This window comes from Engystomops pustulosus, chromosome 7, assembly GCF_040894005.1.
Source record: "Engystomops pustulosus chromosome 7, aEngPut4.maternal, whole genome shotgun sequence".
In the NCBI taxonomy this organism is placed as follows: domain Eukaryota; kingdom Metazoa; phylum Chordata; class Amphibia; order Anura; family Leptodactylidae; genus Engystomops; species Engystomops pustulosus.
The window spans coordinates 97,877,403-97,899,167 of NC_092417.1; the positions used below are offsets into that span (position 1 = coordinate 97,877,403).

Sequence of the window (21,765 nt, forward strand, 5' to 3'; positions counted from 1 at the left end):
CCGATGCTCGAGTGCTCGTCTCGAATAACGAGCCCCATTGAAGTCAATGGGAGACTCGAGCATTTTTCAAGGGGACCAAGGCTCTGCACAGGGAAGCTTGGCCAAACATCTGGGAACCTCAGAAAAGGATGGAAACACCACGGAAATGGACAGGAAACAGCAGGGGCAGCATGCATGGATGCCTCTGAGGCTGCTTAATCGCACCATTATGCCAAAATTATGGGCAACAGCATGGCCATGACAGAGTGACAGAATGAAGCTAGATAGCATCTAAAACATCCAATAATTGACCCTGACACTATAGGGGACGGCATGCAGAGGCAGCGGCAGCAGGCTAGAGAGTGTCATGGCGACATACCCTAAATGGACTCAGGCTTCAAACCAATGGGTGGCAGAGAGGAACCAAAGGAGGTGAGCAAGAAGCGCTCAAATAATATCGGTACATGATAAAAGTTTGCCAGTATATTTTGTGGATTACACAGCAGGGTGGCGACAAAGTTAACATGGAAGCCATGAAAACAACCCAAAATTCTGCCTGACACAGCTCGTTTGATAAGGGGACCATGTATGGAGGCAGTGAACTAGTAGTAGATTAAAGGTGCTGCAGTTAAAACTATGTTAGTTGGATCTTGGCATGGAGCTGGCGCTCCGCTGCCAGGCGAGCTTTCGCCAATCCAAGCCCCTGTCTCTAGGCTACTCCCCAAACAGCACTTCTAAGAACCTTTTGTATAAGATCAAGTGTAGTAGCGTTCTTATAAGTTTGGGATATGGCGGGTGAGGGGAATGTAAACAGATGCGCAAGAAGCGCATGATGCGCATGGAGCTGGCGCTCCGCTGCCAGGTGAGCTTTCGCCAATCCAAGCCCCTGTCTCTAGGCTACTCCCCAAACAGCACTTCTAAGAACCTTTTGTATAAGATCAAGTGTAGTAGCGTTCCTATAAGTTTAGGATATGGCGGGTGAGGGGAATGTAAACAGATGCGCAAGAAGCGCTGAAATAATATCGGTAAATGATAAAAGTTTGCAAGTATATTTTGTGGATTACACAGCAGGGTGGCGACAAAGTTAACAAGTTTGATGTGGAATGCCCTGTAATAGCTCTTGGGCGGTGTGCCTTTTATCGCCTAGGCTCAGCAGTTTGAGCACCGCCTGCTGTCGCTTAGCGACGGCACTGCTGCTGTGCCTAGAGCTACCGACTGATGGCGCCATGGCCACGGATGGTAATTCGGAGGAGGTGGAGGAGGGGTGGGAGGAGGAGGAGGTATACTAGACCTTTGAGACCTGGACCGAGGTAGGCCCCGCAATTCTCTGCGTCGGCAGTATATGACCAGCCCCAGGGTCAGACTCGGTCCCAGCCTGCACCAAGTTAAGTGTAGTAGCGTTCTTATAAGTTTGGGATATGGCGGGTGAGGGGAATGTAAACAGATGCGCAAGAAGCGCATGATGCGCATGGAGCTGGCGCTCCGCTGCCAGGCGAGCTTTCGCCAATCCAAGCCCCTGTCTCTAGGCTACTCCCCAAACAGCACTTCTAAGAACCTTTTGTATAAGATCAAGTGTAGTAGCGTTCCTATAAGTTTAGGATATGCCGGGTGAGGGGAATGTAAACAGATGCGCAAGAAGCGCTGAAATAATATTGGTAAATGATAAAAGTTTGCCAGTATATTTTGTGGATAACACAGCAGGGTGGCGACAAAGTTAACAACTTTGATGTGGAATCCATGAAAACAACCCAAATTTCTGCCTGACACACCTCGTTTGATAAGGGGACGATGTATGGAGGCAGCTATATGGACGACTTTTGGAGGTAGCAATGGAGACAACGTGTGGAGGCTGCTATGGAGACAATTTAATTTGGATAGTGCCTGTATGTGGCAGTCCAAAAAAGTTTTCAAACCAGAGGAGCAGGTAGGTGGCCCTCCAGAAAAATGAAATAGATTGAGTGCCTGTATGTGGCAGTCCAAAAAAGTTTTCAAACCAGAGGAGCGGGTAGGTGGCCCTCCAGAAAAATTGAATAGATTGAGTGCCTGTATGTGGCAGTCCAAAAAACTTTTCAAACCAGAGGAGCAGGTAGGTGGCCCTCCAGTAAAATGGAATAGATTGAGTGCCTGTATGTGGCAGTCCAAAAAAGTTTTCAAACCAGAGGAGCAGGTAGGTGGCCCTCCAGAAAAATTGAATAGATTGAGTGCCTGTATGTGGCACTCCCAAAAATTGTTTAAAACAGAGGGCCGGGTAGGTGGCCCTCCAGAAAAATTGAACAGATTGAGTGCCTGTATGTGGCACTCCCAAAAATTGTTTAAAACAGAGGACCGGGTAGGTGGCCCTCCAGAAAAATTAAATGCATAAAGTACTATAGCTAGAGCCAGTGGGCCCTGTCAAAAAATAGCCAGTTTCCTCTGCTTTACTGTACAAAGAGGAGGAGAAGGAGGAAAATGAGGAGGAGGAGGAGTGGATAAATTATTCAGGTTGAGCTTCCTTCACCTGGTGGAGATTGGAAATTATGAGAAATCCAGGCTTTATTCATCTTAATAAGCGTCAGCCTGTCAGCGCTGTCAGTCGACAGGCGTGTACGCTTATTGGTGATGATGCCACCAGCTGCACTGAAAACCGGCTCGGACAAGACGCTAGCGGCAGGGCAGGCAAGAACCTCCAAGGCGTACAGCGCCAGTTCGTGCCACATGTCCAGCTTTGAAACCCAGTAGTTGTAGGGAGCTGTGTGATCATTTAGGACGATGGTATGGTCAGCTACGTACTCCCTCACCATCTTTCTGTAAAGATCAGCCCTACTCTGCCGAGACTGGGGACAGGTGACAGTGTCTTGCTGGGGTGACATAAAGCTGGCAAAAGCCTTGTAAAGCGTACCCTTGCCAGTGCTGGACAAGCTGCCTGCTCGCCTACTCTCCCTCGCTACTTGTCCCGCAGAACTACGCACTCTGCCGCTAGCGCTGTCAGAAGGGAAATACTGTTTCAGCTTGTGAACCAGGGACTGCTGGTATTCATGCATTCTCACACTCCTTTCCTCTCCAGGGATGAGAGTGGAAAGATTTTGCTTGTACCGTGGGTCCAGGAGAGTGAACACCCAGTAATCGGTGCTGGAATAAATTCTTTGAACGCGAGGGTCACGGGATAGGCAGCCTAGCATGAAATCTGCCATATGCGCCAGAGTACCAACGCGTAAGAATTCACTCCCCTCACTGGCCTGACTGTCCATTTCCTCCTCCTCCAACTCCTCCAACTCCTCTTCTTCTGCCCATACACGCTGAACAGTGAAGGACTTAACAATGGTCCCCTCTTGTGTCTCGCCAACATTCTCCTCCTCTTCCTCCTCATCCTCCTCCACCTCCACCTCCTCCGATATGCGCTGAGAAACAGACCTAAGGGTGCTTTGGTTATCAACAAGGGAATCTTCTTCCCCCGTCTCTTGTGACGAGCGCAAAGCTTCCGACTTCATGCTGATCAGAGAGTTTTTCAACAGGCCAAGCAGCGGGATGGTGAGGCTGATGATGGCGGCATCGCCACTGACCATCTGTGTTGACTCCTCAAAGTTACTCAGCACCTGACAGATATCAGACATCCACGTCCACTCCTCATTGTAGACTTGAGGAAGCTGACTGACCTGACTACCAGTTCTGGTGGAAGTTGACATCTGGCAGTCTACAATCGCTCGGCGCTGCTGGTAAACTCTGGATAACATGGTCAGTGTTGAATTCCACCTCGTGGGCACGTCGCACAACAGTCGGTGAGCGGGCAGTTGGAGGCGGCGCTGCGCTGCCCTGAGAGTGGCAGCATCTGTGCTGGACTTCCTGAAATGCGCACAGATGCGGCGCACCTTCGCGAGCAAATCAGACAGATTGGGGTATGTCTTGAGGAAACGCTGAACTATCAGATTTAACACATGGGCCAGGCATGGCACATGTGTCAGTCTGCCGAGTTGCAGAGCCGCCACCAGGTTACGGCCGTTGTCACACACAACCATGCCTGGCTTCAGGTTCAGCGGTGCCAGCCACAGATCAGTCTGCGCCGTGATGCCCTGTAATAGCTCTTGGGCGGTGTGCCTTTTATCGCCTAGGCTCAGCAGTTTGAGCACCGCCTGCTGTCGCTTAGCGACGGCACTGCTGCTGTGCCTAGAGCTACCGACTGATGGCGCCATGCCCACGATGGTAATTCGGAGGAGGAGGAGGTGGAGGAGGGGTGGGAGGAGGAGGAGGCATAGTAGGCCTGAAACACCTGGACCGAGGTAGGCCCCGCAATCCTCGGCGTCGGCAGTATATGACCAGCCGCAGGGTCAGACTCGGTCCCAGCCTCCACCAAGTTAACCCAATGTGCCGTCAGCGATATATAGTGGCCCTGCCCGGCAGCACTCGTCCACGTGTCCGTGGTCAGGTGGACCTTGTCAGAAACGGCGTTGGTCAGGGCACGGATGATGTTGTTTGACACGTGCTGGTGCAGGGCTGGGACGGCACATCGGGAAAAGTAGTGGCGGCTGGGGACCGAATACCGAGGGGCGGCCGCCGCCATGAGGTTGCGAAAGGCCTTGGTCTCTACTAGCCTATAGGGCAGCATCTCCAGGCTAAGCAATCTGGAGATGTGGACATTAAGGGCTTGGGCGTGCGGGTGGGTTGCACTATATTTGCGTTTCCGCTCCAGCGTCTGGGGTATGGAGAGCTGAACGCTGGTGGATGCTGTGGAGGATCGTGGAGGCGACGATGGGGTTTTTGTGGCAGGGTCCTGGGCAGGGGGCTGACTATCAGCTGACACAGGGGAAGGAGCAGTGGTGTGCACGGCCGGAGGTGAACGGGCTTGTTGCTACTGAGTGGGGTGTTTAGCATTCATATGCCTGCGCATACTGGTGGTAGTTAAGCTAGTAGTGGTGGAACCCCTGCTGATCCTGGTTTGGCAAAGGTTGCACACCACAGTCCGTCGGTCATCCGGTGTTTCCTTAAAGAACCTCCAGACTTCTGAAAATCTAGCCCTCGCCGCAGGAGCCCTCGCCACGGGAGCTTCACTAGTTGACACATTTGGCGCTGATGCACCAGCTCTGGCCCTGCCTCTCCGTCTGGCCCCACCACTGCCTCTTCCAACCTGTTCTGGTCGAGGACTCTCCTCTGTCTCAGAAGCACTGTGTTCACCCGGCCTATCAACCCAGCTTGGGTCTGTCACCTCATCATCCTCCGATCCCTCAGTCTGCTCCCCCCTCGGACTTCCTGCCCTGACAACAACTTCCCCACTGTCTGACAACCGTGTCTCCTCATCGTCGGACACCTCTTTAGACACTTCTTCCACTACGTCAAGAAGGTCATCATCACCCACAGACTGCGACTGGTGGAAAACCTGGGCATCGGAAAATTGCTCAGCAGCAACCGGACAAGTGGTTTGTGACTGTGGGAAGGGTCCAGAAAACAGTTCCTCAGAGTATGCCGGTTCAAATGCCAAATTTTCCTTGGAGGGGGCAAAATGAGGGGGGGAGGAGGCTGAGGTGCAGGAGCTGGAGGAGTGCCGATTTCGGTGACATGGGCGGACTGCGTGGAAGACTGACTGGTGGACAAATTGCTCGAAGCATTGTCGGCAATCCACGACATCACCTGTTCGCACTGTTCTGGCCTCAACAGTGCTCTACCACAGGTCCCAGTAACTTCAGACATGAACCTAGGGAGTGTAGCTCTGCGGCGTTCCCCTGCTCCCTCATAAGCAGGTGGTGTCTCACCCCGCCCAGGACCACGGCCTCTGACCCCTGCAGTAGTTGGACGCCCACGTCCCCGCCCTCGTCCTCTACCCCTAGCCCTCGGGTTAAACATTTTTAAAATGAGAGTTATAACTTTAATTTTTTTTTAACTTTTTTTTGTGTTTTTTTGTTTTTTTTTGTGTTTTTTAGTTTTTAAAACCAAACGATGCTATCCTATTGCTATGGCTATTTTCTAGCCAAGTATGAAAGCACACTACTATGCCAGATGAGATGACGCTGAGTTATTAAAAAAATAAACGTAAAATAAAAAAGGAAATGGCAGACTGTGCCTAATTGAAATCCAACCCCTAATAAATTTTCCCACTTCGGTCTTTGCAATGGATATGTGCGTCACTAAGCGCAAAACACAGCGGTCGCAAGTCTCACTACAAATTGCTCACAATTTGCTAGTAGATGCACTGCAGCAAGTACAGCCACCAGCAGATCAACCAGAAATCAAATATATATAACGCTACTTTAGGCGTAAGTAAGCCGTTTGGATTCTCCTATGGCTATTTTCTAGCCAAGTATGAAAGCACACTACTATGCCAGATGAGATGACGCTGAGTTATTAAACAAAATAAACGTAAAATAAAAAAGGAAATGGCAGACTGTGCCTAATTGAAATCCAACCCCTAATAAATTTTCCCACTTCGGTCTTTGCAATGGATATGTGCGTCACTAAGCGCAAAACACAGCGGTCGCAAGTCTCACTACAAATTGCTCACAATTTGCTAGTAGATGCACTGCAGCAAGTACAGCCAACAGCAGATCAACCAGAAATCAAATATATATAACGCTACTGTAGGCATAAGTAAGCCGTTTGGATTCTCCTATGGCTATTTTCTAGCCAAGTATGAAAGCACACTACTTTGCCAGATGAGATGACACTGAGTTATTAAAAAAATAAACGTAAAATAAAAAAGGAAATGGCAGACTGTGCCTAATTGAAATCCAACCCCTAATAAATTTTCCCACTTCGGTCTTTGCAATGGATATGTGCGTCACTAAGCGCAAAACACAGCGGTCGCAAGTCTCACTACAAATTGCTCACAATTTGCTAGTAGATGCACTGCAGCAAGTACAGCCACCAGCAGATCAACCAGAAATCAAATATATATAACGCTACTGTAGGCGTAAGTAAGCCGTTTGGATTCTCCTATGGCTATTTTCTAGCCAAGTATGAAAGCACACTACTTTGCAAGATGAGATGACACTGAGTTATTAAAAAAATAAACGTAAAATAAAAAAGGAAATGGCAGACTGTGCCTAATTGAAATCCAACCCCTAATAAATTTTCCCACTTCGGTCTTTGCAATGGATATGTGCGTCACTAAGCGCAAAACACAGCGGTCGCAAGTCTCACTACAAATTGCTCACAATTTGCTAGTAGATGCACTGCAGCAAGTACAGCCACCAGCAGATCAACCAGAAATCAAATATATATAACGCTACTGTAGGCGTAAGTAAGCCGTTTGGATTCTCCTATGGCTATTTTCTAGCCAAGTATGAAAGCACACTACTATGCAAGATGAGATGACACTGAGTTATTAAAAAAATAAACGTAAAATAAAAAGTAAATGGCAGACTGTGCCTAATTGAAATCAAACCCCTAATAAATTTTCCCACTTTGGTGTTTGAGGTGGATATGTGTGTCACTAAGAGCTAAACACAACGGTAGCAAGTCCCCCTGCAAATTCCTCACAATATGGTACTAGCTGCAAATAAAAAAAAAAAAGTATAACGTTATTGTAGCCCTAAAAAGGGCTGTTGGGTTCTTGGAGAATCACTCCTGCCTAACAGTAAGCTAATAGAGCACCCTAACGCTTTCCCTGACCAGCAGCAGCTCTCTCCCTAGCGGCATCCAGACACAGAATGATCCGAGCAGCGCGGGCAGCGGCTAGTCTATCCCAGGGTCACCTGATCTGGCCAGCCAACCACTGCTATCGACGTGTAAGGGTACCACGTCATGCTGGGTGGAGTGCAGAGTCTCCTGGCTTGTGATTGGCTCTGTTTCTGGCCGCCAAAAAGCAAAACGGCGGGAGCTGCCATTTTCTCGAGCGGGCGAAGTATTCGTCCGAGCAACGAGCAGTTTCGAGTACGCTAATGCTCGACCGAGCATCAAGCTCGGACGAGCATGTTCGCTCATCTCTAGTTATATGTAATATAGCCATGTGGGGCTGTAAAAAATATAACTATTAGAGGCTATATATAATATAACCATGTGGGCTCTATACAATATAACTTTGAGCGGGCTGTATAAAATATAACATGAGGGGGCTATATGTAAAATAACCACAAGGGGACTCTTTGGGATGTTAAACTAGAGAATATTTTATGGAACAGTTTTAGCTTTAGTTAGGGATTGCTTTAGTTTCTAAATGTTTAATGCAGCCACATGAGTTCACTGTAAAAGGGTCCTCTGAGACTCTGTTGCCCAGGAACCTACTGAAACCTGTTTAGACGATGTCTGAACTGGTGGATACTTCTTCTATAGTTTCTGCTGGTTTTCTGTCAGAGAGCATAGAGTAAATAAGTAAGGTGAAAGCACACCAAATATGCGTGTAGGCTGATCCCCACATGTAGTTGTGCTTGTCTTATGGCACAACTCTAGTGTAGGTGCTTAAGTTACTCCAAGTGGGTGCAGGCTCAGAATTATCCTCAACTCATTGCTAGACCAGCTGGATTGTGGATAGCAGAAGGATGAGCGCACACCATGTGATGATTAGTCGTATTGGGCAAAGTTATAGGTTATTTTATTAATGTTATAGAAGATAAAACCACAATACATTTCGGGGGTCAATGTAGGGCCCCTTTTTCAAGTGGGAATTTGAAAGAAAGAAAGGCTTAAGTGGCAGAAAGGCACTAACAGTTACAAGGGCTGAGTACATAATCTTCATATAATTATGCCACTGCAAAGTAATAGGTTATCTTAACCGTATGTGAAATGCATAAAATATTACTTATAATTGTGCCTTTGGTTCTTCCCCCCACTCAACATATTTAGACTATGATACAGTGATCTTCCTTAGGCCATTTTGAAGCTTTAACTCTTAGCATGCCTTGATTGCCCATGGGATATAAAAGTTACTGACAGCTGCAAAGCTAAAGGTTGAAAATGCCAAGATATGCTGGCACCAAAACAACCATTTGTCACCATACTCTAGTATCTAATATGTATAATCCACCATCTGAAGTAGCATCGAATGTCACTGGCAATTAGAGGGACTTCTCAAAGGCTTATCAGTAGTGGTAGTACAACAGAAAAGCTTGACTGCTACCATGATGGTGTCACAGCAGCCTCTGCCAACCAACATCTCAAACTGATTATCAGCACGTCACATCGTGCCAGAGCAGCCTGCAATTATACAATTACATTGATATACGCTTTCAGCAAGTGTTTATTTTGCCTGCCATTCATCGAGCTTACTGGAAAACAAAAGATGAGACCGCCCAATCTGAAGAGTTTCTCTTGTCTGTCATTCTGGATCTTTCTCCATGCTTCTTAGTTTATCTACCGTTTTTATTTGATCATGAAAAAAGTTTTAATTGTTTTATGAAAATGTTGGAACTTACCAGCAAACACAAACTGGCAACAACTGGGCATTCAGCTAATTTACTTTCCATATCTTTTTACCAACTGGATAAAATTATTATACCAGGATATTTCATGTACTGGTTGGACTTTGGTCGTAATCTGGACTCACAAGATGTGTTCTCTTATTAGCATCTGTCAGCATTGGGAAATAGTGTATGACATGGGTCACACCATTAAAGCTAAAGTGGTAGCTGTGTTATGGAATGAATACAAATAAAATGTATATACTCATATAAGAGAAGGATTACAATACAGAAAAACCTGGAACTAGATCTTTTAAACCTCTGAAGTAGAACCCCACCTTTAAATCATGCAAGCTACTTTTAGCCTACACTCCAAATATATCAAAATATTATAGGCAATAATGGCTACTAATTTCACTAGCTATTAAAGATATGTGAACATTACCTACCTCCATAAGCGTGAGCAACTAGAGCTAATAATGTTCACAAATACTAACATTCTAAATTTGTATGTTTTATTATTTTTTTTACTTGCAGGGCATTTACTTACAAGTTAATGACTGTTCTTTTTGGCTTAAACGACCAAGGGACTCTCTCTGGATATCAGGTCTTGGCTTTTGTCCTATTGAAGGGTTAGTTCATCTCCAAGCAAACTAAAAATAAAAAATTTAAATGACATAATTTCAAAAATTGTAAATGACATAACATATTGAGATATAACTTTCTTTATGTTTATGTATTCAAGACAAAAGAAGAACATTTAAAGACATTGAAATACTATTCTAATGTTACTAGACGTTCAATAATTTTGCAGGACACAATATTAGGTTTACTTAAAATCATTGTAAAAGTCAGCAACACCCAATTACAAAATGCAGTCACACTTTTACATGTTCTGCAACAATAATTCACTTTATGTACAATTATTGTGCCTGATTGAACACTTGTGCAGTAATTCATATGTAATTACTCCATAGTGAACAAATCCCACCATCTCCTTCCTGCTGTGAACTTCAAACCACAGGTCAAAAATGCAGATGAAACAGATACTATCACCAAATATTCTCCTTGAAATATTAATGAGATTTTAATTTAGAGCTTTTTAAAATACACCTTTCAACAGCCCCTTTTATTGAATCATTATTTTATTTAACCATATTTAATCACATTAAAAAATCTAATGAAGTTTTTGGCTGTGTGCAAGAAATTGAATGGTGGATTGTGAAATGGTGAAATGAAAAAAAAAGCCTTAAGATTTATTGTGACCTAATTTAGCTTGATTAAAATTCAGCTAATTTCACATCTGTGACATAGATGTGACATAAACAGCAATTACTTATTTATTTATTTATTTATTAAACATTGAGAAGGCTATAGAGCATATGGCGAAAGCTAAATTTTATTAAAAAAGGTTACAATTATCCTGAATACAGTAAAGAGAACTAATGTTTGATGACAATTATCCGTATGCTTGAAATTATTCAAAGACAAAGCTACAAAGCATATAAAATAGTTAATGGGGCTTATTTACTAAGGGTCTGCGGCCACACTTGTAGGATTTTCCGATGATTTTGGGATTTGTGCTGCTGTGACAGGTATTTAACTGGGGGATTGTGTCGCACGTGATCCGATTTTGGTTTTCATGCGACAGAAATCGGGAGGCAGGCCCTCAACTAATTCACAATGAGCGTGGGATTTAACTTTGAAATTGTGTTGCAAGCCCAAGCACTTACATACACCAGGAAGAAGATGGTGAACTCTGTTGGACCTGAGCGGGGAAGCGACACATGCAGGATATCGGCTGCACAATCTTAGTGAATCGCGGCACAGTGCATTGTCATCAGACGCATCAGGACGAGTTAGTAACTGTGCCCCAATGTGTGTACACTAAAATAGCTGAAATACTGAGAAACTGAAACTTTTGGAAACAGAAGATTGCTCAAGTGATATTAAATATATGATTATAGAGGCATGATTTACTATACTTGTAACTACTAACTTGTAACATGTAACAATACAAAATCTGTACCAGAATCGCCAACTTTAACATACTGTTTAGAGTACAGGCGGTCCCCTACTTAAGAACACCCAACTTACAGACAACCCCTAGTTACAAACGGACCTCTGGATGTTGGTAACTTGCTGCTCTTTAGTCCCAGGTTATAGTAAACAGCTATAGCCCTTATTAAATGTGTCTGTAGTTAAGATTTATTGTTAATCCTGGTTCTTATGACAATATAACATTTTTTAAATCCAATTGTCACAGAGACCAAAAAGAATTTGGTTGGGGTTACAATTATAAAGTATACAGTTCCGACTTGTATACAAATTCAATTTAAGAACAAACCTACAGACTCTATCTTGTATGTTACACGGGGACTGCCTGTGCTCTTTTGATATACAGAAGAGACATACTTTGGGAACCGTGCCTTTTGCATCCCCTTCTATTCAAGCCTTGATCATTTATTGAAAATTGAAATTATTTGAATTATTGAAATTATTTTATGACAGTGATGGGAACCTTTTAGAGACTGAGTGCCCAAACTACAACCAAGCACACTTATTTAAATGCAAAGTGCCAACATGGCAGTTTAAGCAGTAACATGTTGCTACCTGTTTTGTCACATTCTTTAATTGTATCTGGGTCCTCAGGACACCAATACAGTTGAAAGAAAGAGGAGAAATTAAGATTATCATTGTAGCTTGCTTCCAGGGCCCGCTGAACAGGAAGAACTGTAGGGCCCAGAGCAGTAGCTCCAATAATAACGCAGCCTTGTCTGCATCTCCTTGCTCCTCCTGTAGTCCCAGGGAGCTAAGGATGTGTAGCTTTAAAGTAGCACTGATCGCAGCACATCCTGGGTGACCCGGGGGCGGCAGGAGAAGGTTTTGAGTCCTGTCTGGAAACTCTGTGCCCTGGATGCCAAAGAAAGTGCTCTGAGTGCCACCTCTGCCACCCGTGCCATAGGTTCACCACCACTGTTATAGGACATTCAGGAACTTATATGTTTATGAATATTTTTAGGCCGGTTTTCAGTATATGCTCAACGTATACATTGGTAAAGCTCCCAAGTATATATACGCTCAGCGAACCCATTGACATATACTGGCAGATGGAGGCACAGTTGTTGCCTCTGTATGCTCAGTAAACGACGCATCCTGTGAAAAAGACAGGATAGAAAGACATAGTAAGCTACGTCTTTCCATCCTGCTGGCTCCTGCTGAGTGACATAATACGCTCAGTGGGGGCAACAGAGGCCTATGGGGAGCAGATGCAATGTCCCCCAGCCTCTGAGCAGATACATCAAATACAGTATAATCATACAGTGGGATACATCTGTGCCATATAGTTTAAGGCAACGTTGGGAATCTGCTTGATGTGTCCTTACAACGTATACCAAAAAACTAGATGTGAACCCAGCCTTAGACTCACCCTGACATGGTACATCAGGTGTGGCATCATGGGCATATTCTGTGCCTCCAACGATTCATGTGCATGACTCTCAATTGAAGTTTCAGAAATCTATGTGACAAATCTTTTATGTGTTTATAAACCCTAATGGCTTATTCCCACATTAATGAAAAACGGACAAGCACCTTCCGCTTTTTAAATTGACAGAACACAACCACACTAAATGTAATACTTTTTAATGGATTCTAATCTCTACAAAATTCCTTTCCAACTCATTCATTAAAAAAGATGCAAATGAATTCAAATCAGATGTGAAAAATGGAAGTTAATGTCTAAGCGTTCAGAATTCCTTTGCTCAAGACAGATGTACCGTAGTTAAAGAAGTCAATTATTTGGAATTCATCGAAAATTCATTGACTATGTTAATCAATATTTTTTGGTTAGAGAGAAACGGGAATAAAATGGAACATGTTATGAAGAAAATGCAGAGGTGACAGGTTTGGTAATGGATGCATCTAATGGGTAATCAGGGGTGATCTCTATTATGGTTTATAAATAGGGTCCCTATTTGGAGAACCATACATATAAGCCAGAAAATGTTTTTTGGATGTTTTCCAAGGGTATGGGGAATACAACACTTCCTTCTAGTTTAAGTCAATGTGGCTTGAACATATGATTCACAATAATCGCTCTTTCCATCCTCATAGACACCTGTGAGATTTGGTGTATGCTATAAGTTTGGCACAGATCCTGTATGAGATCATCCTATGTATTAGCTTCTTAGTAGCTGTCAAATTGCTTTTCTAATAAGGCCAATAATAATGCAGAAGTGATATGTCTACTCAAATGGAAAATCCCACTTGAATATTCACTAAGCCCCCCTAATGTATTGACTCATTTTAATATGTTGTCAGCTGTTACGCCGTTGTCCAAAAATATGACATATTTACCATGTGAGTTTTAAAACAAACAAACCAACACGTTTCTCTGAGGACTTCAACTAATAAAGATTTAGAAAGCAATAAGGTAAAAGAAATATCACAAGGCGGGGGGGGGGGGTAGGGGATGGATACAGCAGCATTAACAAGATCTACAAATGTGAATGAGAGGCGAGGGTTTCTTTAGTTTAATCATTTCTGATCATCCAGTATGAGATTTTGTTATGTATTGCCTACTCAGAAGGCTTCCTTACATGGCAGACTTTGTTTTAAGCAGCAAATTATGGTAATCCTCCAGCAAGTTATATTGATTTTTGTCCCTAACAATCGATCCTTAATTTGGGTTACATCATTGTCCGAGACAGTTCCAGACATGATAGGTAATGCTGTGAAGGATGCTCATTACCGAGGCTCCTATGTCCAGTATTCTGTCTGTTAATGATCATTCAAAATGTAAGGAATGTGTTAATCACTTGTTAGGACGTTGTTATCCAGATGGCTGACCCACCTCAAACCTGGACATTAAGGGCTTCACCTGCTGGTGCATTCATTAGGGACATTCACTGATCTGTTTGCCATTAGTTATTGCTTTATGATTACAAGTGGTCATCTGCCCGGGTTCAACACAAAGGTTTAGTGGGCAGGAAACCAGATAAATGCTATAGAGAGACATTTATTTATTGACCGTATATAAGTTATATATATATATATATATATATATATATATATATATATATATATATATATATTATATAATATAAGGAAGTTAATAGTTAGGCTACATATACCACTATTTATGGCCCCTTACTGTATAGCATAGGATGCTGGGATGACCAGATTCAATACATACATCATCGCTGCAGCTACTATAAGTAAACAGAAAATGGCATTGATAGATCATGCCCAGCAAATGGACAATGATTTACTAATTCAGGACAACCACCAACTAACAATGGGTGGTTTTTAAGAGACAATCCCTACCAGTATGTTTTGGAGTCTGGGAGGAAACCGGAGGACCCGCAGGAAACCCATGCAAAAACGGAGAGAACATACAAACAAAATGTACTACAGTTTAAAAAAGTAACACCTTTATGACACATTGGGCCAAAATTAGTGCAACTGCACTAAATGTGCAGTTTGCCTGTGGAGTGTGCAGAGTATGCCAGAGTAATCAAAATTGTGGCACACATCAGTAATAAATGTGGCTCAAACTCCAACTGAGCAGAATTGTGGCACACATCAGTAATAAATGTGGCACAAACTCCCACCAAGCAGTAACACGCCCCTTTAGGTGCACATTTTTTCTGTCTTGTCGGACACAGTGGAGCTGCGACACAAAACTGGCACAGACACTTTATAAATACATGTACAAGCTTGCATGTTCTTTTCAGTGCAAAGTCAGACAGAAAACTGGCGCAAACACCTTAAATGTGGGCCATTGTGTACCTATACATGCAGAATCAGTAGGTCTTGCCTACTGAGGGGTTAAGTAAACAAAATGTAAATATTGAACATCCATCACTTCTGTAGCTGTTCATTTAATGTATTTACATAAATTCATGGTCAGATTGTGATTAAAGCATTAACATAAAAATGAAATGTGTTAACACTTGAGCCGTCATTTTCTTTGTCCCCTCCATCATTAAGTGATCAGTAGGTGCTAAAAATAATAATCCTGTCTATATGGAATGTGCATGTGATGAGGCACGGAACAGGGAGGGATTGTTCAGCGTGAAGAGGCTGTACGAGCTGACTGCACCTGTGTGGGTCAATGTACTTAAATGTTTTCAATGTGCCAAAAATGATCTGGTAAATAATATTTGGCACATGTATTTTATGTAATTCATATGCTAACAATATGTACAGAAATAATAGCTGGAAGTTGTGGGAGTGAGGTGATGGAAATTGTGTAATTTTGGGTATAGCTGCAATTCAAAGCAGTTTTGATGTGTTTATGGCCATTACCGGAATATTTCCTCTTAGCAGATGCTGATAAAGGAAATATTTTAAGATCTATATCAACTTGTGTGGTAGTGAGCTGCAAAATATTTTAACACAGGATACCAAGGCGGAAATGAAAGGTGTACAGTATTCACAATTAATTTAATTCATCTGCTATATATATATATATATATATATATATATATATATATATATATATATATATTTCTTTATTTGGATGTTATTTTCAAAAAAATTTACCTGTCTGAAGATAATTTCCCATAAATAAAGCCATGTTGTCCCTTAGAAATAAGATTGTTGTCCTTGGATATGACCACTGCTCAAGTGATTTCATAAATTAAACAAATTGGGGCACATTTACTTACCCGGTCCTGTCGCGATCCCGGGGTGCGTTGTCCAACGAGGATTCGGGTCTGGCGCGATTCACTAAGGTCATCCGTCCGAGTTCCTGTAGGTGTCGCTGCTGCGCTGAGGTCCGCCGGAGTTCACTTTCTTCTTCCTGGTGCATGTGAGTCCGTGATCTTGCGACACATTTAGCTTTTTAAATTCTGCAGCTTTTCTGAATCCGTCGGGTTGTCCGACGCCCCCCCCCCCCCATTTCTGTCGCGTGCAAGCCGGCACCGATGCGCCACAATCCGATCACGTTTGCCAAAAACCTGGGGCAATTTGGGGCTAAATGGAAATGTTCGGAAAAACCTGACGGAATCGCGGTCTGTGGACCCTTAGTAAATGTGCCCCATTGTTTTTGCATATGAAATGGCTTAGAGTTACTGCATGTCCCACAGCCTTCGGATGGTAATAAAGACTGAATCAGGGTCGTCAAACAGGGCTCAATAGGGCATGTCTGGCCACAGCTGCTAGGGTATGGGGTTGGTAGTTTCCAAAGACAGATATCTTGTTTGTAAGGGAAAGCATAACTACATTTGTGGGAAATTATCTTCACACAGTAGCATGTAATTGAAGAAATGTATATAAATGGCAGCAAAATCAAATTAAATGTAAATGGCGAGATGAGAATACTACAAGAAGTGTTACTTACTCATATCATTTAATAGAAGGAATAACAATCAGGTAACAAGTGTAATAACACTTTTCTTAGCCCACCATTTGTTTTTGGCAGCAAAGAATTAAATAAGCATCCTGACCCAGAACAATTTGCAAAGTGCTTCAACTCCATGTTGTGGAGACCATTGGCATGCTGATCAGCAACAAAAGGCAAATGGAACCATAATAAGAACAGATCTATTATTGAGAATACCATTATCTGTCCCATATATCAATGAATAGACTACTGCAACAGCTAATGGGTCAAGTAAAATTTGATGGAAGACTCTACAAAATGTCTTTAATATCTCTACTCAGTTCTCTCCACTTCCTCTTTTCAACACAATGGTGTACTGCCACTTCGCTGAATAAACAAATCTAAACACCGGTTTCTAAGTTCACATTTTGATCAAACATAATAAAGCTACTAACCACTTCACAGTGTCTTTGTTCAAGTGTATCTGTAACATCCCCCATAGGGCCTAGCCTTTTTTGAGGACCTTGAGGCAGCCTGGGCCAAGAACACCGGAGTGGCTAGCTAGTGCGGCCTTGGGCAAGATGTGGTCACGGTGCTTGTTATGGGGCCTGGGGGCTGACCTATAGCCTAGCAGGTCTCTAGCAGGTGGTGTGTGCAAAAAATAAGGAGGTATATGGTTTCTCCCTGCGGCAACTCCTGAGTGTTTGTAGGATGAGTCCCTGGGTAATGGATGAGGAAGCCCATGGTGGTAAGCCGCCGTATCCAGGGATCTGACAGAGGCAACATTGTTCAAATCAACTTACAGTTCTTTATTGAACAGCAGGCAATGGCCCAAAACAAACAGCAGATTCAGGTTGCTGGAGTAGTCAAGGAGAGGGGTCCACAGGAATGGTGCACAAAGCCAAATAGTAGATGCAGGCTGGGATAGTTGAGGTGGAGCTGTATCCCAGTTGTGGAAGCTGCAGCTCTGGGCTAGAGTCTACTCGCTCATCCTAAGTGTGAGGAAGTAGGCCTGAGGCACTATAAGTTCCTGGGATTAGTATCAGTGGCAGCACTAAAGGTGTGCTGCACACTCTGGCTCCTCACTGAGACTCTGCCGTCTGACTGCTAAGACCACCCAGCAGGGGTTTTTATACACCCTCTGGTCAGGTGGTACCACCTCTCCAATCACACTCCGGCTGACATAGCAAACAGATTATTGGCTAATTACACACCGGTTCACTGTTGCCTTTCCAGGCAGTATCTACAGCTGGAATTACACTAAGTTCTCCTAGCATTATCTTCTGGATAAGTTGATCAGGCTCACCAGATGATCTTGACATGGAGAGGGTGCTATTCACAACTACCCACCTGCCTATGTATTGGTAGGGGTGTTGCATATCCCTATGGCAGTGGGTGTGACACTACATGGGGTTCACTGCCAGCACCTGTAGGGAGTTAGACTGACCATCACTTGTTTTGCTTAGCTTACCCCCGATGGCCCTTGTCCCCAACAATCCACAGATACAGCACTAGAGTAACTAAAGATTCCATGCAGTACCACACCATGTGAATGAATCACAAAAGTTCACCATTTCATGTAGTTTCAGACAATTGAAGTTCCTCTTAAAGTTAAAGAGTGAAAAGTTTTTTGGACAGTCTTACACTGTATCAGATTTATCAAAATATCTGATGCTAAATTATGTCAGGTAGCTTAAGGGAAATAAGTGACCAGATTTTAGCCCATGAAACTGATAGCCGCCTGAGTTAGCGTATAAAATGTCCTTTCTAGAATACCCTCTTTTACGTGTATCTCTCCCTTTAACCTATAGAAAATCCCCCTGCGAATGAATTAAGAAGTGTTATATTTGTTTGAGATGAGTCAAATTTTGAGTCTGGAAGAGTACTGTTAGAGCAGACTTTGCTTCTGTAGTACCTAGAAACACAGCTTTCTGCACCATGCGAGAATCAATAATTTTTTCAACCCTAAATTCCAATTCTCCCTTGATAACAACAAGATCTTGCAGTTTAGAGCTAGGCAAGACAGGAGGAATGCATTTCTTCAACAGGGATTTGTTGAAACATTCTGTATTACATATGGACCCTTGTAGAGGGGAGTACATTTGAGACACAGGTTTTTAGTAGAAAACCACACCTGTTTCCCCAACACATATTCAGAACCTGGGGACCACTTTTCATTGGCCTGAGTTTGTTGTGTGTCTTGGGCTTCAGCCAGGTACGAAAGATTCTAGGCCCAGATTGAGCTCAGAATGTGGTTTTGGCAGATGAGTTAACCAACTCTACGTCTCTACAGGATGAGTGTTTGGCGCTAAATCCATAATTACAATAAAACAACTGAATCTTGCTGGGGGAGTTTACATTATTGTTTGGGGCAAACTCCATGAGATTAAGGAATTGTTTGCAATTTTACTGAGAGTCGGAGACATAACACCTCAAAAATAAAGACCATGATGGCCACCAATAGGACCTAGACAATAGACATTTGGTGCCAGCAATACCCGGGTGTCCAGCTAGTACAGAGCAACGTATTTCTTCAAGAACACAGAGACGGAGATTGGGGTAGAACAAACAGTTTCCCAACAGGAGCTAAACTTTATCAGGAGCTGAATCCTGGTCATTAGCAATTGCGGCACTCATGGTCAATGACTGGAATGACAACACTCGGAGACAGGTTTTTATCTGAAACAGCTTCAATGTAATCGCTGGAAAAACTGTGAGAAAGAGCATTAGCTTTAACAAATGAAAATGATCCAATGGTCCAGCCAGGTTCCAAGGTATATTCAAAATTTTATTCAATGATATCAAAAAACATCCACAGTGTTGGTCATTGGTGCTCTGGCAACCCATTTCCCGGGTCGCAGGTGTACCCGTGTCCCTCTCCACTGTACTGGGTCCCACTAACCTCCCCACGATCCAGCGATGATTCCGGCAGCTCCAGTGATCTAATCTCTCTGGCCACTCAGATAGACATCCGGTTTACTGAGCACTCTGAGGAGCAACGTCTGGAACTACTGCAAGTCAGAACCCGTTGTCTGCCCTGTCAGACGAACCAATGCAAATGGACAGAGCTCGACTGTCTCCCCAGGAACGTTCCAGGAGACTTCAGGAGAACCTTTGTTTCTATTGTGCCAGCCCAGAACTTCCTTCAGTCCAGTCCACTCCGTCCTCAGCGTCCGGGAAAACGCACGCACCTAGGGTTCTTGGAAGAAGCATCCCTAGGTGAGAACAAAGCTTCTCCACATCCTGTGTTACTCATCTCCAGGATGGGTAAACCATTTCCAGCCTCTGCCTTCCTGGATTCCGGTTCGGCAGGAAACTTCATGGATGCTGCCTTGATCTCTCAGTACCGTCTTCCTGGTCAGTACCGAAACTGCTGGTCATCTCATCAGTCAGTGGGCAGATTATCCAAGAACCGATCCGGTACCGCACAGAACCCCCTAGGGGTCTTGCGCAAAGAGAGACTTTCCTTTTACGTACTAACGCGATGCACCTCTTCAGTTCTTCAAGGCCTTCCATGGTTGCAGCGCCACGCACCGGTGCTTGACGGGCAAATGGGTGAAGTTTCCCCAGGGAACCAGAATGCTAGTCACATTTTCTGGAACTGCCTTGTCCCGTTTCTGCTGTCTCGCTTCCAAAGTCCTCCAAGCCTCTGGTGGGTCTCCCTGCTCCATATGTGGACTTTGCTGACATTTTTTCAGAGAAGCAAGCTGAGACTCTGCCGCAGACTGACCCTATGACTGTCCAATAGACTTGATGCCTAGAGCATCTCCTGTAATGCACCGGCAGTGTTTCAGGAGTTTGTTATCTAAATATTCAGGGATTTGCTTTATACCTGTGTCATGGTCTTTTTAGACAATATCCTGGTGTTGTCCGCAGACATTGAGTCCCATCGAGTCCATGTACGGCAAGTTCTCAGGCCCTTAAGGGCCAATCGCTTGTATGTCAAGCTCAAAAAATGCCAGTTCCATCAGAGGAGTCTCCCATTACTAGGCTATATTATTTTGGAAAAGGGAGTACAGATGGATCCTGCAGAGTTGTCTGCAGTTCTTCCTGGCCGTGTCCAGTGGGGCTTCGAGCTATCCAGAGATTCCTGGGCCAATTACTCCTCTCTGGTGTCTTGTGGCGCTGACCAAGAAGAACGCCAATCCTAAGCTATGGCCTCCAGCTGCTGAAGAAGCTTTCATTAAGCTGAAGTCTGCCTTTTCTTCTGCTCCCATTCTCACCCGGCCTGATGCTGAGAAACCGTTCCTGCTAGAGGTCGATGCCTCATCCGTTGGCGCGGGAGCCGTTCTCACCCAGAAGGGGCCCAAAGACCGTACTCTCACCTGTGGGTTCTTCTCCAGCACCTTTTCTGCTGTGGAAAGGAACTACTCTATTGGTGATCGGGAGCTTCTGGCTATTAAGCTTGCTTTGGAGGCATGGCATGATCTTCTGGAGGGAGCTCGTCATCCAGTCAGTGTCTATACTGCTCATAAAAACCTCCTGTACCTGCAGACTGCCCAGCGTATCAATCCAAGACAGGCTCATTGGTCTCTCTTCTTCTCCCGATTCGATTTCCTAATACATTTCCGTCCTTTAGAGAAGAATATTAAGGCCAATGCTCTCTCTCGTGCCTTGAATGTTGTTGGGGAGGATCCTGCTCCTAGACATATTGTTCCTCCTGAACGGCTGGTTCTTGCTGCTCCAGTGGACTTACGACAGCTTCCTCTTGGTAAGACTTATGTCCGACCTGCCCTTCGGAAAAGGAAATTAACTTGGGGACATTGTTCTCGTGTGGCTGGGCACCCTGGGGTGCAACTCTCTGTCGCCCTCATTTCCCTATTCTACTGGTTGCCGGATCTGGTCAAGGATGTACAGGATTTTGTGGGCTCCTGCACTTCCTGCGCCCAAAACAAGCCATCTCATCTTAAACCTGCTGGTCTCAAAGATGTCTGAAAGTTGTCTCTTTGTCCCTCTGCCAGGTCTGCTGTCAGCTCCAAGCCTTACCAGCCTGTTCTTCCTGCATATCTCCAGCTTCATGGACTCCCCTTGCACATTGTCTCAGACCATGGGGTACAGTTTGTTTCCCATTTTTGGCGATCCCTGTGCAGTTACAAGTGCAGCTGGACTTCTCATCTGCGTATTATCCAAAGTCCAATGGACAAGTTGAGAAAGTTA

The 21,765-nt window shown here is 44.2% G+C and overlaps 1 long non-coding RNA gene across 2 annotated transcripts in view; it reads right to left on the minus strand.

Moving 5' to 3' along the window:
- The window catches only part of LOC140070628 (uncharacterized), a 559,504-nt gene that overhangs the window by 120,554 nt on the left and 417,185 nt on the right, over positions 1–21,765 (minus strand). For both annotated transcript variants that reach the window (XR_011848963.1, XR_011848964.1), the window contains exon 3: positions 9,829–9,931. This is a non-coding gene — a long non-coding RNA (uncharacterized lncRNA). The remainder of the gene's footprint in view (positions 1–9,828; positions 9,932–21,765) is intronic.